This window comes from Pipistrellus hanaki (assembly GCF_964339955.1).
Source record: "Pipistrellus hanaki genome assembly, chromosome: 1".
NCBI classification, from domain to species: domain Eukaryota; kingdom Metazoa; phylum Chordata; class Mammalia; order Chiroptera; family Vespertilionidae; genus Pipistrellus; species Pipistrellus hanaki.
Window position 1 is genome coordinate 8,100,711 of NC_140503.1, and position 16,066 is coordinate 8,116,776.

At 39.7% G+C, this 16,066-nt stretch overlaps 1 protein-coding gene and 1 pseudogene across 11 annotated transcripts in view; one reads left to right on the plus strand and one right to left on the minus strand.

The window, feature by feature from the left end:
• The window catches only part of UNC79 (unc-79 homolog, NALCN channel complex subunit), a 205,130-nt gene that overhangs the window by 167,823 nt on the left and 21,241 nt on the right, over window positions 1-16,066 (minus strand). The window lies entirely within an intron of this gene.
• Window positions 3,633-14,684, plus strand: LOC311611708 (glucosamine-6-phosphate deaminase 1-like; annotated as a pseudogene). The gene is made up of 2 exons: window positions 3,633-3,657; window positions 14,009-14,684. The product of its transcript is annotated as a glucosamine-6-phosphate deaminase 1-like (transcript).

The window sequence follows — 16,066 nt, forward strand, 5'->3', positions numbered from 1 at the left end:
ACTCCTTTCTCTTTGAGATCTTTTAATATTTTACAAACAACACATTGTATTGTTTTGTTTTGTTTTTACTTACCTGTTTATTTTTCTATATCAGGTTGTAATTTTCTTGAAGGCAGAAACTATCATCTTATCCATATCTTATCCCATGCCTAACACACTGCCTGGCACTTAGTAGGCACACGTATTTGTGGGATAAATGAACAAATAAATTATTACTTTAATAATGACTCATAACCTGAGGGCTTTTTGCACACATGCATATCTGTTTCCTACACTAGATTGTTGACTCTTTTTCTTCCTGGGGCCAGACATCGAGTACGTGATCTATAAATAATTGATGAGTGAAGATAGAAAGAAAGGGGAAAGCGAAAGAAGAATGAAGATACTGGTGAGGAATCGTGAAAGACAATATATAGAGCCAGCTGGGAAAATGTTTAAGCTAATTTTTGCACTGGTGAATGCAACAAAATCATTGATTTATTTCACCTTTCCTGTTTGCCACTATTTGAGGACAGCCAGAAAGGTCCCTGACATGTAGTTATCTGTAATTGTGATGAGGATGTGACTAAAACTCAGTTACATTTCAACTTTGCACAGAAAAGAGAGTCATCGGGCTGGTCACCAAGGCCATGTGAACACCCAGCAGCCTCATCACAGCGCACAAGTTCTTATATTTCTCTAACCTTATACCAGAATGTTGCTGAGGAAACCCAGATAATTGGGCTGGATGGATATAAACAAATTATCTCTGGCCTCACCTGACCTTTAGGCAATCACTGTTTCATCCCTCTCCAGGCTCTTCAAAACTTCCCCCACAACCACTCTTTTCCTTCTACTTGAAGAAAACAGAAGGAATCTATTATAAACTGAATGCCACCCCACCCCAAAACTTATATATTACGTTCTACTCTCAAAATGTGCCTGTATTGAGATAGGTAAGGCCTTTGAAAAGGTGATGAAATTAAAATGAGGCCCTTAGAGCAGGCTCTTATCTTGTCTGACTAGTATCCTTGTAAGAAGAGGAGATTTGGACACAGGAGAGATGCCAGGGATGCGTGTGAAGAGAGAAAAGGCCGTGTGAGGACACAGAGAGAAGATGGCCATCTGCAAGCCAAGGAGACAGGCCTCAGGAGAAGCCAAACCTGCCAACACCTTGATCTTGGACTTCTGGCCTCCAGGACAGCGAGAAAATTAATTCCTGTTATTCATGTCACCTAGTCCATGCCAGCTCTAGCAAACTGGCTGATACTCCATCATAGAAGAAATCCTAAGAGACTATACGTGAGAGTTCTGAAATGAAATAGTTCCGAATTAAGACTTTGGCTCTATCTCCACTTAACCCCGTTTCCTCATCTGTAAAGGAGGATAATCATATCAACTTCACAGGGCTGTTGTGAATAATAAATCACGTACTGTGCCAATCACCTAGCATAGTACTTACCATATCAAAAGCCTACCCACATTGCCTTCTTCCCTTTTCCCATCAAACACCCATCCCAGCTAATGCCCTCCAGCCAGCAGTTGTCTCTCATACACATTTACATGAGCATTCTAATGCTTGTGAAAGCAAAACAAAAGGTCTCTTGTTTAACTTGATGTTTCCCTCTAACTATTGGTCTCTCCATTCAAAGCCAGAGATTATACTCTCTTATCTCTTCATCATTTCCAGTTCTTTCATCCACTCCCTTCAGCCTTGCTTCCACTACCACGATGGCACTGAATCTGCTTTTTTCACCATCCTCTAGAGCCGCCATGTTGCCAAATCCAGTAGGCACTTTCCAGTCATCCTTTTACTAGACCTTTGACCCGTTCCATATAGTCATTCCCTCCCTCTTTGAAACTTTCTCCCGTTGGCATGCCTGACACCACATTCTCCTCATCTTCCTCCCACCTCCCTCGTGGGTTCCTCCCGATGTGCTTTGCCATCTCCCCCATTACTTGATGTTTAAATGTTGGAATTCCTCATGGTTCAGCCCTACACTCTGCATTTGTCTCCAGTCAATCCCCACCGTCCACAAGGATCTCACGCTACATGTGCCAAATACTCTTAACTGTGTATCTCCATACCAGATGTATAGCTCTTCTGAGTAACACACCTCATCTATTCAGTTTATGCACTGGAAATCTTGTAGATATCATAAAATAAACATGTCCTACACTGAACTTCTATCTCTTCCCTCATTCTCCACCCCACACCCCCCAAAAAAACCTATTCCGCCATCTATATAATCCAGCAAGTCACTCAGACAAAGTATTCTGAAAAACATCCTTGACACCTGTTCCTTCTCCCTCGCTTCCTTAATCCAATCTGTCGCTAAGTCCTGTCAATACGACCAACAAAAGATATCTACAAACTGTCTTCTGTGCCTCATCTTCATTATCATTACAGGGCACCAAACTCATCTTCCTGGTTCTTTCTTGCCCCTCTCCAGTTCTTGCTCCTAAGAGCAGCCAAACAGTTTTGTTTTTTTTCTTTTTTAATTAATTTCCGAGAGGAAGGGACAGGGAGAGGGAGATAGAAACATTAATGATGAGAGAATCATTGGCTGCCTCCTATATGCCCCCCACTGAGGATAGAGCCCACAACCCAGGCATGGCCCCTGACCAGGGATTGAACCTGGGACCTCCTGGTTCATAAGGTAAATGCTCAACCACTGAACAATGCCATTTGGGCCAAACAAATCTTTTTGAAATACAATTTCATGCCAACCCTTCAGTGGCTGCCCATTGCCCTCAAGAAAATCCAAAATCCTTAATATATTATACCAGGTTCCTGCCTACCTTCCAACCTCATGTCATAACACCAGAGTCAGAAATGCTGGCTCTTGCCCCAGTTTTGAATACACAAAACTGTTTTTTATCTGAAAACCTTTCTACATAGTTATCCCTCTTCACACAATGCTTTTCCCCTTCGCGTTTGTCTGGCTGACTCCTATTCATACTTCAAGCCTGACTTAAACTGCCACTTCCCCACAGAGGACTTTGCTGACTTCCCTGTCTAAATTGATTCCCTAGCCTCCATCCAAATGTTTCTGTATTATAATATCCTATTCTAATATTTTTCACAGTAGTTAGCATAATTTTTAATCATATACTTCTTTGGGTGATCGCTGACTATCTCTGCCAAATGGACAGTAGGCTCCAAGAACGATGCCTCTTATTCACCATTACATCTGCCCAGTGACTAGTGGGTGCTGACTCTGCTGGATCCTAGTAAGGATGAAAGAAAAGGAGGGAAGAGGAGAATGGATTTTGGCAGTTGGCTAAACTTTGTTTCTTCATGAAAATAGCCAAGAAAGCCAACTGTTAAAGCTGTGATAAAAATGAAGGAAACACTCAATGGGGGATCTGGAAAAGGGATGATTTCTCTCCAGGCGTACAGGAGTCCACACGCTGCTACGTCACTATTCAGCCTGCCTCCCCTGTGTCACCAAAGCATAGCGACATGCTGAGAGAAAAAGACACTAAAGCAAAATTCAGTCATTCAACTTAGATAAAAATACTATAACAAAATTGGTATCCTATAATACATAAGTTTTAAATATTTCTTTCAATCTTAAGCATTTTCCTATACCACTAAATATTGTAATAGCAACACATTCCTAATTTTTAATAATTGATTATTTATGCTCATGACCATAAAAGTAAAACATTCGGGTAAGCACAATGAAGAAAATAAAATCACCAAAGGCCCACTCTTCAGAGACAACCACAGTTAACATTTTGCTGTATTATCCTTCTAGAAAATTGTCTCTTTATATATATATATATGTGTGTGTGTGTGTGTGTGTGTGTGTGTGTGTTTACAAAATGAGATTTTACTGTGTATAGTTTTAGAATCTGCTTTCCTCATTTTCTACATCAGAAATACATCCTCATTATAATGGTTTTATAATATCCTTTATGTAAGTGAAATCATAATTTATTTCACCAATCACCTACTTGTGAAATTTGGGCTTATTTTTCACTTTTCTATTCAATGATGCAAAGATCCTTTTAAGTATATGCACACATCTTTAGTTATCTCCTTAGAATAAACTTTTTATTGTGGAATTACCAAGTCAAACAGGAAATATTCATCTTAATGCTTTTGATAAAAATTGACATATTTCCCTTCATATCTCTTTACATACTAGTAATACATTTGAATAATAATGTTTATTGAATGCCCACTATTTATCAGGTTCTCAGTGTACATTATTTTAATCCTCACAATAATTTTTCAAAGTACTTATTGTCATTTCCATTTACAGTTAAGTAAACCAAAACTCAAAAAGAGTAAGTGACTTGCCCAAAGACACAAAGCTAGTAAGTGGCAGAACTTATATTGTAGTTTGGCTATAGGACAGGATTCTCCACCAAGCTACATTGTCCTTTCATCATTTTTATTAGCTTAATAACATTTAATTATATGATATAGCATGAAATATTACTTCCCTTATTCTATTATTTGACATTTATAAGTTGTTCTCAATATTTCTTTAAGTAATACCATAGTGAACAGATGAACAATTACAATAAATCTGGTATTTTTTTAAATATATTTTTATTGAATTCAGACAGAAAGGGAGAGGGAGGGAGAGATAGAAACATCAACGATGAGGGGGAATCATTGATTGGCTGCCTCCTGCACACCCCACACTGGGGATCCAGCCAGCAACCTGGGCATATGCCCTGACTGGGAATCAAACCATGACCTCCTGGTTCATAGGTCAATGCTCAACCACTGAGCAACGCTGGCTGGACTATTTATTTCTTTAGAAAAAATACAAAATTAAACTTGTTTACCTCTCTAGTCCCATACTTTTTTCCTTTAAAAATCAATTTCATTTAATCTTTTAAGGCCCATCTTAAGAATTATACCATTCATGAAGCCTTCTAATTGACTCCAGACATCATCACTAGCTTTCTGACTACACATTATCTGCCTCAAAACTTTTGTCACTTCATTATATAAATGTATCACTGTTCTGTTAGTTATGGTTCTAAATTAGTTTCATGTTTGCAAATCTAGTATCCCTAACACTTTAACATCTTTGAGGACAGAACTATCTTACATAATATTTGTAACTCCCTTAGAACATGTCATAATGCTAGGTACATAACAGATGGTCAACCTTCACACAGTGATTGAAACGAATTGAAAATTTAAATGTCAACTATCCTATATCCTATCAATGTTCTCAAAATAAATTCTTGAAAATTCTAATATTATTTATACAAATATCAGGATAAAATTTGTTAGAAATAAAAATAATCAGAACTCTTTTTTTATTACTTATTTTCCTCCCATCTCTCACTCCAATAGAACTCCAAATAACCATTTTGCTTGATATACACTGAGAGCCAGATTATTATGATCTCTGCATGCATAATAATCTGGTCAGTGTGTGTGTGTGTGTGTGTGTGTGTGTGTGTGTGTGTGTTAGAGGCCCAGTTCATGAATTCGTGCATGGGTGGGGTCCGGCCAGCCCGGCCAGGGGGAGGGGACATGGGCAATTGGCTGGCCTGCCTGCTGGCCAAACTCCTGGTCGAGGGGGAAATTTGCATATTGTTATATAAGATATACACTGAGTGGCCTTTTATTTTACAGAATATACACTGAGTGGCCAGATTATTATGCATTCAGAGATCATAATAATCTGGCCACTCAGTGTATATTCCAAAGGTTTGTACAGTATCTTCATTACCATTTTCAAAATTTACTCATTTTCTTTTCTTCAAATAGGCCACTCACTTTACTTTTCACATCTTGGGCCCTAAACATTCTGGGTAAATGTCCTGGAATTATCACAATGTCCTACGGAGAACTCTGGGATGCAGTGTGAGTTCCCACCTATAGCCATGTGTAACCTCAAGCAAATCATTTAATATCTCTGAGCTGCAGGGGTTCTTGTTTGTTTGCCAAATGAAAAATTAAAATAATATTTTTCCCTCCTTCTTTGCAAACATTGGTTACTAATGTAAGATTTGAAGCATATATCCTAATTCCATCTTATTTTTTAGTGGCAGCTTCTTTCACTACATAAAGTTCATGGCTTATGGATTTGATGTCATTGCCCCTTTTTAAACTATTTGTTTTCTCTCCAATCTAACCTTTCACTGAGAAGTGATAGCCATAAATAAAGAGTGATTTATAAATTTGGATTGCTATAAGTATTTATCCCAATGGTCAAAGTAAAAATTATGCATGGTACCTTTTTCATTTCTTCTCTTAATTATAGTATCAATTCGGAATTAGACATCTTTCTTAATCGCCCTGCATATCTGCCTTAATTCACTATATTTGTGTCTGTCAAAGTGTTCCTTCCGTCCAGTAGATTCTATTTCTTGGTCCAACTGGTTCTATCTAGAAATTATCTCTAAAATCTACTATCTTCTGCATCTCCACCTTAATTGAAGCCTGCACAATCTCTTTCCTAGATTATTGCTGTGATATCCAGACTGATTCCCTTCTGACCATTGTTTTTATATGATATCCAAAATGATTTTTCTAAAATGCAAATCTTCCTCATTTACTGCTGGTTGAAATCCAAGTAATCAACTTAGCATATAGAGTCCAGCATAAGCGGATCCTTGCTCATCTGTCAAGCTTCATCTTCTGTCTTTTCCATATGTACCACACTTCAACCATACTGACTTGCAGAAACCCCAACTTATGATGCTCATACCCTCCCATGCTTTTGCATATAATATTCCCTCTTCAGGAATGCAATCTGTCCTTCACTGCCTAGCCATTTCCCACTGGTGGTCAGTGCACATCATAATGAGCGGTTGAGTGGCCTTAGCATATCATTAGCATATTACACTTCGATTGGTTGAACAGATAACCAGATGACCAGACATTTAGCATATTAGGCTTTTATTATATAGGATATCCAGCATTTAATGAGTGTCTTGTTGTAAATAAATGCTTGTTGAATAAATGAATGAATTAATCCACATATATGATTTTTAGTACAACAAAGCAGTTTAGAATTTATATTCCTGCCATAGACTAATTTTGTTTTTTGTTTTAATCTTTATTGTTCAAAAAAATAAATTGTTTGAACAATTTATTGTTCAAAGAATTACATACATCTCCTTTTTTTTCCCCATTGACCCCCTCCAGCCCATCCCCATCCCAGGGCTTTGCTACCTTATTATCTGTGTTCATGGACTAAATTTGGATCTTGGATATGACACTGAAGTTCCTGTACCTTATCTTATTATTACTTACAGGAAAAACAATTTGTATCACAAGAACTTCTGTATCCCTTTCTTCCTAAGTCTCCAGCTCCACTACTGGCCATTTTGGGATGTGGAGCTGAAAACCAACTGAAGGTCCAAGGATGATCTGTGTCTGCAAGGACGGAAAGAAACCAAGGACCTATTCCAAGAGTCAGAGGGGCAGACAGAAAACCTCTGTCTACTCTGAGTGACAGAGAAACCTGGCACGGCCTCATGGTTAGAGAATGATATGTGCCCCAGTCGCGCCTGACCAGCTCAGAGACTGGTCAGAGCAGAGGGATATAAAGAATGCTCAGTCTCTAAGTCAGCTACGTACCCCTAAGTGTTGAAGGAAAGTGAAATACTCTTCAGAGAGGCATATCCCTAGGAAGGATATTTTGGGAAACATAACTTTAGGAGAAGTAGAAACTAGACTGGTTACAGCACAGTTAAAATTGTCCCTGTTCTAATCAGAATGAGTTAGGCTCCCATCCTCTGTTGGATAAGAAGCATGGAAAAGAACCCCTGAGGGCAGAAGGTGCCCAGGCTAACTACACCATTTGAGGGCACATCTTAAATCCCTATTACTACCTAAACCGGTTTGGCTCAGTGGATAGAGCGTTGGCCTGCGGACTGAAAGGTCCCAGGTTTGATTCTGGTCAAGGGCATGTACCTTGGTTGCAGGTACATCCTCAGTAGGAGGTGTGCAAGAGGCAGCTGATCAATGTTTCCAGCTTTTTATCCCTCTCTCTTCCTCTCTGTAAAAACTCAAGAAAATATTTTTTTTTAAATCCCTATTACTGTTAAAGACCTCAAATGGAGGGAACTTTGTGGGGGGATAATTTTATAAAACAGAGAAGTTGGAGTCCTCTCTGACACCCACTAAGCTAATAGTCAAGTTATTTGTATCCTTTTAGCCCACTGCATTTACTAGTAGAAGTCATCATTAATTTAACTGCTTCTTCTCTATTTGTCCTTTATTTCTACATGAAGCTTTTACAGAGAAAGGAGCTTGGTTTCAGGTTTCTTAATGTGCTTACTCTTTACTATAGAAGTTTTAAACACAGCCCTGGCTGGTGGGGCTCAGTTGGTTGGAACGTCATCCCACACACAGAAAGGTTGCTGGTTCGATCCCTATTCAGGGAATATACCCAGGTTGCAGGCTGGATCCCTGGTCAGGGCCGATCAGTGTTTCCCTTTTATATCCATGTTTTTCTCACTCTCTCACAATCTCCCTTTCTTTCTCTCTCTAAAATCAATAAAGACATATCATCAGGTGAGGATTTAAAAAAAAATGTTAAACACATACAAGGAGAGAAAAAAGAAAACTGAAGCCCACATATCCAACACTCAACTTTGCTAGTGCCATTGATTCACGTCCACAATATTATTTTTGCTTGAGTATTTAAAACAAATGCTATTAACCAGATCATTCCACTTATCAATATTTTAGTATAATTTCTGACTAATAATGATATTTATAGCATAATCACCATAGTACTATCACACACAACAACAGTAACAAATAAATCCCTTTATACCAGGAGCCAAACAAGGTTTGCAAAGGGCATTTTACAAATTCTACATGTACCCCTTTCTCTTTCCCGTCTGGTATCATAACTGTAACTTGCACTCCCACAAGAACATAAACAATGTGGGCCTGTAGAGTATTTTCATTTCTGCCCCATGTTACAGCTTCTCCAAACCTTTCACCATTTATTTCATTATACATCTGTAATTTTCTGCTGTCACTACAAGGGTCTCCTCAATCCTCCTCACCCCATCCCCAAAAACTGGAGCTTTTCACACACAAAAATAAATATTCCATTTTAAAGATGGAAAAATGGAGGAACCAATAAGGCAAAGTATATAGCAAATGAGCCAGGTGTCATTTGAATTCAAGCTCTTCTACTTCTCCTGACTATGAGAACTTGGGTAATGAACTTCTCTGAGCCTCAATTTCCTAATCTATAAAATGGGGATTTAAAATATTACATGTATAGGGAGAATCTAAGATGGCTGCTCGGGTAGGCAACTAGCCGCAGCCGCACACAACAATTTAAATAAAATACAACTAAAATATAAAATGGACATTACCCAGAACTACAGGAAAGTCGACTGACTGGAAATCCTACAACAAGAAGCAAGGAGAAAACCAGAAGGAAGCGCGGAGGAACTGTAAAAGCCCAAGGTACGGGGACACGCGGCGCACGCGAAGAGGACGGAGCCGGAGAGGAGGGAGGCCGAGTGCCTGGCGGGCGTTCCCTAGCGGGAAGGAGATAAAACTCCGACTGTGCTGGGCCCCTGACTGCTCTGAACCCCAGTTCTGGGCCAGACCCCGGGGACCCAGGCTCACCCATAGGGAGCTGGGCTGTAAAGCGGAACCCCGGGGTAGCAGAGAAAGGAGGTCCCGGAGGCGCGCACACTGCCCCCAGAGAAGGGACCGTCGGTTGTGCCGCGGGATTGCCCTGGCCGGAAGGAGACTGGGGCTCCAGACTGCTGTGAACGCCACCTCCAACTCCACTTCCAACTGAACTGAACCCCAATACCGGGCTCATTGTGGGAGAGCATAGACTGTTTGGCAGCAGGCGAAAATCGAGGGCACCTTTCTCTCAGAGGCGCAGGCAGCGAGCACTGAAGGACCCGCATAGGGCGGGGCTGACGGAAGCCAAAGCTGCAGGCTCCACCCTGAAACCCCGTCCCATCTGTAACTGCGAAATGCGACAACAAAATAGATCACAAACGAAAGAAATGGAGGACAAAAAGCGTCTGGATATAGAGTTCAAATCTACGCTTATAAGGTTTTTCAAGAATTTCCTAGAAAAGATGGATAAGGCCTATGAGGATATGAAAAGAGATCAACTAGAATTAATAAGGAGTCAACAAGAAATGATAAGGGATCAACAAGAAATAAAGAATACATTGTCTGAAATAAAAAATATTCTACAGAGTCCTAAAAACAGAAGGGAAGATCGCAAGAATCAAGTCAAAGATTTGGAACATAAAGAGCCAGAAGACACTCCTCCACAGAAGCTAGAAGGCAAGAGAATCCAGAAAATTGAAGATAATGTAAGAAACCTCTGGGACAACTTCAAGCGAACCAACATCAGAATTATGGGGGTTCCAGAAGATGAGAGAGAGCAAGATATCGAAAACATACTGAAAGAAATAGTGACAGAAAACTTCCCCCACCTGGTGAAAGAATTTGACTTACAAGTCCAGGAAGCGCACAGAACTCCAAACAAAAGGAATCCAAAGAGGACCACACCGAGACACATCATTATTAAAATTCCAAGAGCAAAAGATAAAGAGAGAATATTAAAAGAAGCAAGAGCAAAGAAGGTAGTTACCTATAAAGGAGCACCTATACGATTGTCAGCTGACTTCTCAACAGAAACCATGCAGGCCAGAAGGGAATGGCAAGAAATATTCAAGGTGATGAATAGCAAGAACCTACAGCCAAAAATAAGCTACCCAGCAAAGCTATCACTCAGAATCGAAGGCCAGATAAAGAGCTTCACTAATAAAAAAAAGCTAAAGGAGTTCATCACCACCAAACCAGAATTATATGAATTGCTGAAGGGGGTTCTTTCAGAAGAGAAAGTAAACAAAGATAAAAATTATGAACAACAAATACGTAATTATCAACAAGTGAATCTAAAAACCAAGGAAATTAAAAAAATCTGATGAACAATATTAACTGTTGAATATAATAGAATCAGAGGTATGGAAGGGGAGTGAACTGACGATTCTTGGGGAAAAGGGGAGAGGGGGCGTGGGAAGAGACTGAACATAAACTGTGCACCTATGGATGAGGACAATGGGGAGAGGGGAAAGGGCAGAGGGTGGGGTGGGAACCTGGTGGAGGAGAGCAATGGTGGGGGGGGGGGGAGGAAGGAACATTTGTAATAATATGAAAAATAAAAACTTATTAAAAAAAAAGAAGTAAAAAAAATAAATAAATAAATAAAATAAAATAAAATATTACATGTATAAACTACTTAGCACAATGACTGGCACATAGTATTTAATATATTGCTACTATAATTAGCAGTTATATGTCAGATCCTTTTCTTTCCCCTTTTCCAGTCCAATATCCGTCCCTTAAAATAGAATAATATGTGGAGTAAGAACAAAGACCTTTCATCAGCAAAATCAAGCATAACCCTTACACACACACACACACACACACACACAATCTACCAGTGCATTTGGTACTGATCCAGTTCTAGATTCAGAGAGTTATCTTTTTTGAAGAAGAAAAAAATAAACATAGCTAGTAATAAAGATATTCAGAAATGAAGATGAAGGGAGAACAATGCCACAACACATTGTTTGGGAGTTCTAGTGAGGAACCAGCATTCTTAGCAAATCCTTACTCAAAGACCAATCCTCTTATCGAAAAGCAAAACCACATAAAAGATACACATGACGGGTGATGGAAAAGGATGCACATATTTAAGGAACCAAAACAGGCAAATCTCCCCTCAAAAGCAAAAGAATGTCAGATATCATAAATGTCATTGCTCACCCTTTCAATTACTTATATACTTACATTTGTATCATATATTTTAGAAGATTTTAGTTCCAAGTGGCAACTTTACCTGTCACTTTCAGCAGACAGGAGAGGTCAGCCAAGAACACTCCCGTTCTTTGGCAAGTGACTCCATTATCATCATCATCATCATCATCATCATCAATTACATTTGGATAGCCTTCACATTTTTCAAAGCACGTCCACATAATTCAATTACATTTTGGAGCAGTTAACTTGCAAAAAATAATATATCGGGAGTTTAGGGAATTTTACACATTAAGCAAAAGTTAAGCAACAAAGGTGAAGGGAAAGGTAACAGTGATCTTATTCATTTATCAGATGTTGAACACTCACTTAGAGATATGATAAAATCAACAAAAAAAGACATAAACCTCATCTTGTGGGCCAAAATCATAGTAATAATTCACAATTCTGAGTGTTTATGTTGTGCCATTAAACATAAAAATAATAGTTATGTTATTGTTATTTATCCCATATTACCAATGGAAAAAAAAAAAACAACACAAAGCTTAAAGAGGTAAAGTAACTTGCCCAAAGTCACATAGGAAGTAAATAATAGAGTCATTTTCTGGCATTTAACCTATAAAGAAAAGCAATTAAACTAGTTGTAAACCACCATACATTTTTTAGCACATTAAAAAACACATAGAGCCCTGGCCAGTGTGGCTCAGTTGGTTGGAGTGTCGTCCCATGCACCAAAAGGTGATGGGTTTGATTCCCAGTCAGGGCACATACCCAGTTTTCGGGTTCAATCCCCAGTCAGGGCATGTGCAGGAAGCAAATGATCAATGCTTCTCTCTCACATCAATGTTTCTCTGCCTGTTTCTCTCTCTCTTTCTCCCTTCCTCTCTCTAAAAATCAATGAAAATTAAATTAAATTAAATTAAAAAAACACACACACACATAGATACCTAATATCATTCAATGCTTTCATGTATGAATTAGTGATACTTGACTACTTGCCAACTGGCAAGTCTTAACATGGAAACATTTCATTTGCCAGACATGAAGCACTTACAATGAAGAAAGGGGGGTGGGGGGTACAATTTGTTTGCCAGGAGGGAAGATTGCTGTTTTGACTTCTATTGCATTATTGGTCTGGGAAGCTTGTGCTAGAAACTGAAAGTCAGATCCATTTCATGGCATGATGGAGAAAATGATAAAGTGGTGAATTTCCTTCAAGTTGAGTTTGTTGGATATTAGTAATAATTTGAAATGGAATAAGGAGCTCTATTTTATTTTCCTGCAATCAGGTTAGGTTATATAAGCTTGTTTTTAAAGTATACTGGGCAGCTTCCTCAGATCAAGATTCTGAAATTGAAGAGTCTAAGAGGCCAGATTCCTTGTACCTACCATCCCATCCAAAGAGTGACTCCAAGTTTGTGCTTTCTTCCTGATATGACAAGAAGAAAGTATTTTAAATGGCAAGGACAAGGGTGGGTGGGGGATAGGAATTTTTTCATTTCTCATTGCTAAACTGTACTGAGCTCTCTATAATCATAGATTTTTTAGGCAGTAAGGAGCTATCTAGTGGAAATTAAGTAATTTCAGAGATATACAGAAGCTGAAGACTCTGAATCATTCTTTAAGTTTCCATACTTAAATGCAATACACAAGACCTATTTGAATTATCAACCATTTGTCCAAGAAAATGATTGCACCGAAAATGAATTATACTCCATAAGAAGATGCAGATATTCCTAAATAAGATGAATTATAAACAGCACTGTCCTAAAATTTAAATGTCTGGCTACGTGGACAAACTCTGGGAAATATTTGGAACCTTACTTTTCTGCTGAAGTACATTACATTCTCTTTCATGACATTGCTCAAGTCCAAGTTGAGATTCATGATCAACCTGGAGTTAAAGTTCAGACGCGCTGTGACTCAGAACGTACTGTACAATTCCCAAGAATAATTTAGACCATCATACATTTCTCTAACTTGATCAAACTAAACAACAATTAAATATAAAATTATAACTCTTGCTGTGGTTCTCAGCCTTTCTAATGCCGCAACCCTTTAATGCAGTTCCTCATGTTGTGGTGACCCCCCAACCATAGAATTATTTTTGTTGCTACTTCATAACTGTAATTTTGCTACTGTTATGAATCGTAATGTAAATATCTGTGTTTTCCGATGGCCTTAGGCTCTACAGCAGCTAACAGGGTCGCCTAAGACAGGTTGAGAACCACTAGCAGTGTCGCTTAAGACCATCAGGCCTCTAGTCCTTCAAATAAGTGAAGACCTTCAACATGGATGAGGATGTGGGTCTTCCTCAAGACTACCCAGAGAGCTGCTACTCCTTTATGTGAGACAACTTCTTCAAGCACACTGACACCCACCCAGAAAACACCCCCATTCTGGATGAGATTAGATTACAGCTGACCTGCCAGTTGAGAGGGATGCCTTTGAAAAGAAGATCAAGGCTGCAGGAGGGAATGCACTGTTTGTTGGAGGCATTGGCCCTGACAAGCACATTGTTTTTAATGAGCCAGGTTCCAGTCTGGTGTCCAGGGCCCATTTGAAGATGGGAGCCATGGACATCATCCTGGACAATGCTAGGTTCTTCGATGGAGATCTCACCATGTGCCCACCATAGCCCTGATGGTGGGCATGGGCACTTGCATGGATGCTAGAGGTGACGATCCACATCACAGGTGCTCACAGGGCATTTGCTCTGCATAGAGCCATAGAAGAGGGAGTGAACCGTAGGTGCACCATGTCTCTGCCTTCCCGCAGCATCTCCGCACCATGATTGCGTACAATGAGGATGCCACCCTGGAGCTTAAAGGGAAGATGGTCAAGTATTTCAAAGGTTTCATTCCTGTTCATAACAAGTTGGGGGACCCCTTGTACGGTACTAATGAAAAAGAATCAGAAACGGCAGACTTCTAAGAAACCACACTGTGACTAGCCTGTGCTAATCCTAGTGTCAAGTACCTCATTGACAGGCAGGTCTTTCTGGAAACTGTCTTTTTAGAAGGATAGAATTGTAGTTATTTAATAAAAAGAGGGAAGTCGTTCTATTTCGTTAATCCTGTATGATTACCCCAGATAAATAGGTGAACTTACTGTTCTCGGCTATGGAGCATGGAGCCTAGTCGTGAAGTTTAGCTACAGGAGGAATGACTTCTTTGCAACTTACTCTTAATCAAGAAAAAAAAAATCACTCCATAAATTTCATGTCTGCTCCACACAGATTAAGGGTTTTTAGATTTTTGTTCTGCTTGTGATAATGTTCACATGTACAAACACACTCCTATCAGGAATTCCTACCCTTATGTGCAGATCCTCAGTTTGGGGGAAGAGGGGTTTGCTGTATTGGACAAAACCTCTTTGGAGAGGCTTGAGATACCCCTTGAGCAAACCTGACCCTTATTTGAGAGTCACTGTTCCAGACTAAGGAAGAGACTCTCAGTGTCTAAAACCAGCAAAAGGAGGCAGTGCTTCTGGTCAATAAAATCCTGGCCATGGAAAGAAAATGGCCCTTTCTTTCCCCTCTCTCTCTCTCTCAGTTGGCCTTTCCATGAACTCTGAGGACTCCTAGGGGGAGAGTTGAGGGCTTGGGAGCATAGGGTTAAAGAAAAGGCTTTACTGATAAACAGAACTTCAAGGGGCTCAGCAACATCAAATGCCTCTCCCTCGGGGACCCTCCAGCACTGAGGAAGGCAGAAGCCGTTTTCCACCAGAGTCCTGTGCTTTCCTTCCAAGGCCTCCTGTGACTCCCTCTTCTTACATACTCACTAATGAGTAGAAGGCCCACTGGGGCAATAGACACGGCATAATTCCAACGTGGTGTTCAGCCAAGGTGACGGGGGCTGAGGCAAGCAGATCAATTATGAATTATCACAACACATGAGTTGAGTGCTAAGACAATACACAAATGCTTCTAAAGCTGCCTTTCCCCACCTAAAATACCTGTCCTTCTACCCCTCTCAGGTTTATGTGGCATGCTCTGATGTTTCCAGAACATCAGGAAATAGATCTCCTTTGTCTCTTTATCCTTCACAAGGTGAGCCTGTTCTCTACCTTCCCTGTACTCTTCTGAGCCTCCTCCTCCCTGTCTTTGTGCCTGTTTTAAGCTACTGCTGCCTCTATTTCTAGGGAAGATCCTTCAGAGCCTAGCTCTGCCTCTAAAGTGCTGCATTTGGCACCCGCATTTTGTCTTTAGTTTTTATACATGATTGCGCTGCTATTTTGTTTTAAGCTAATAAATCAACTGACTTGTTTACAATATAGTATTTTCTATTAAATTCAAAAAAATGTATAAATAAACGCAGAAAACAAACAAACAAA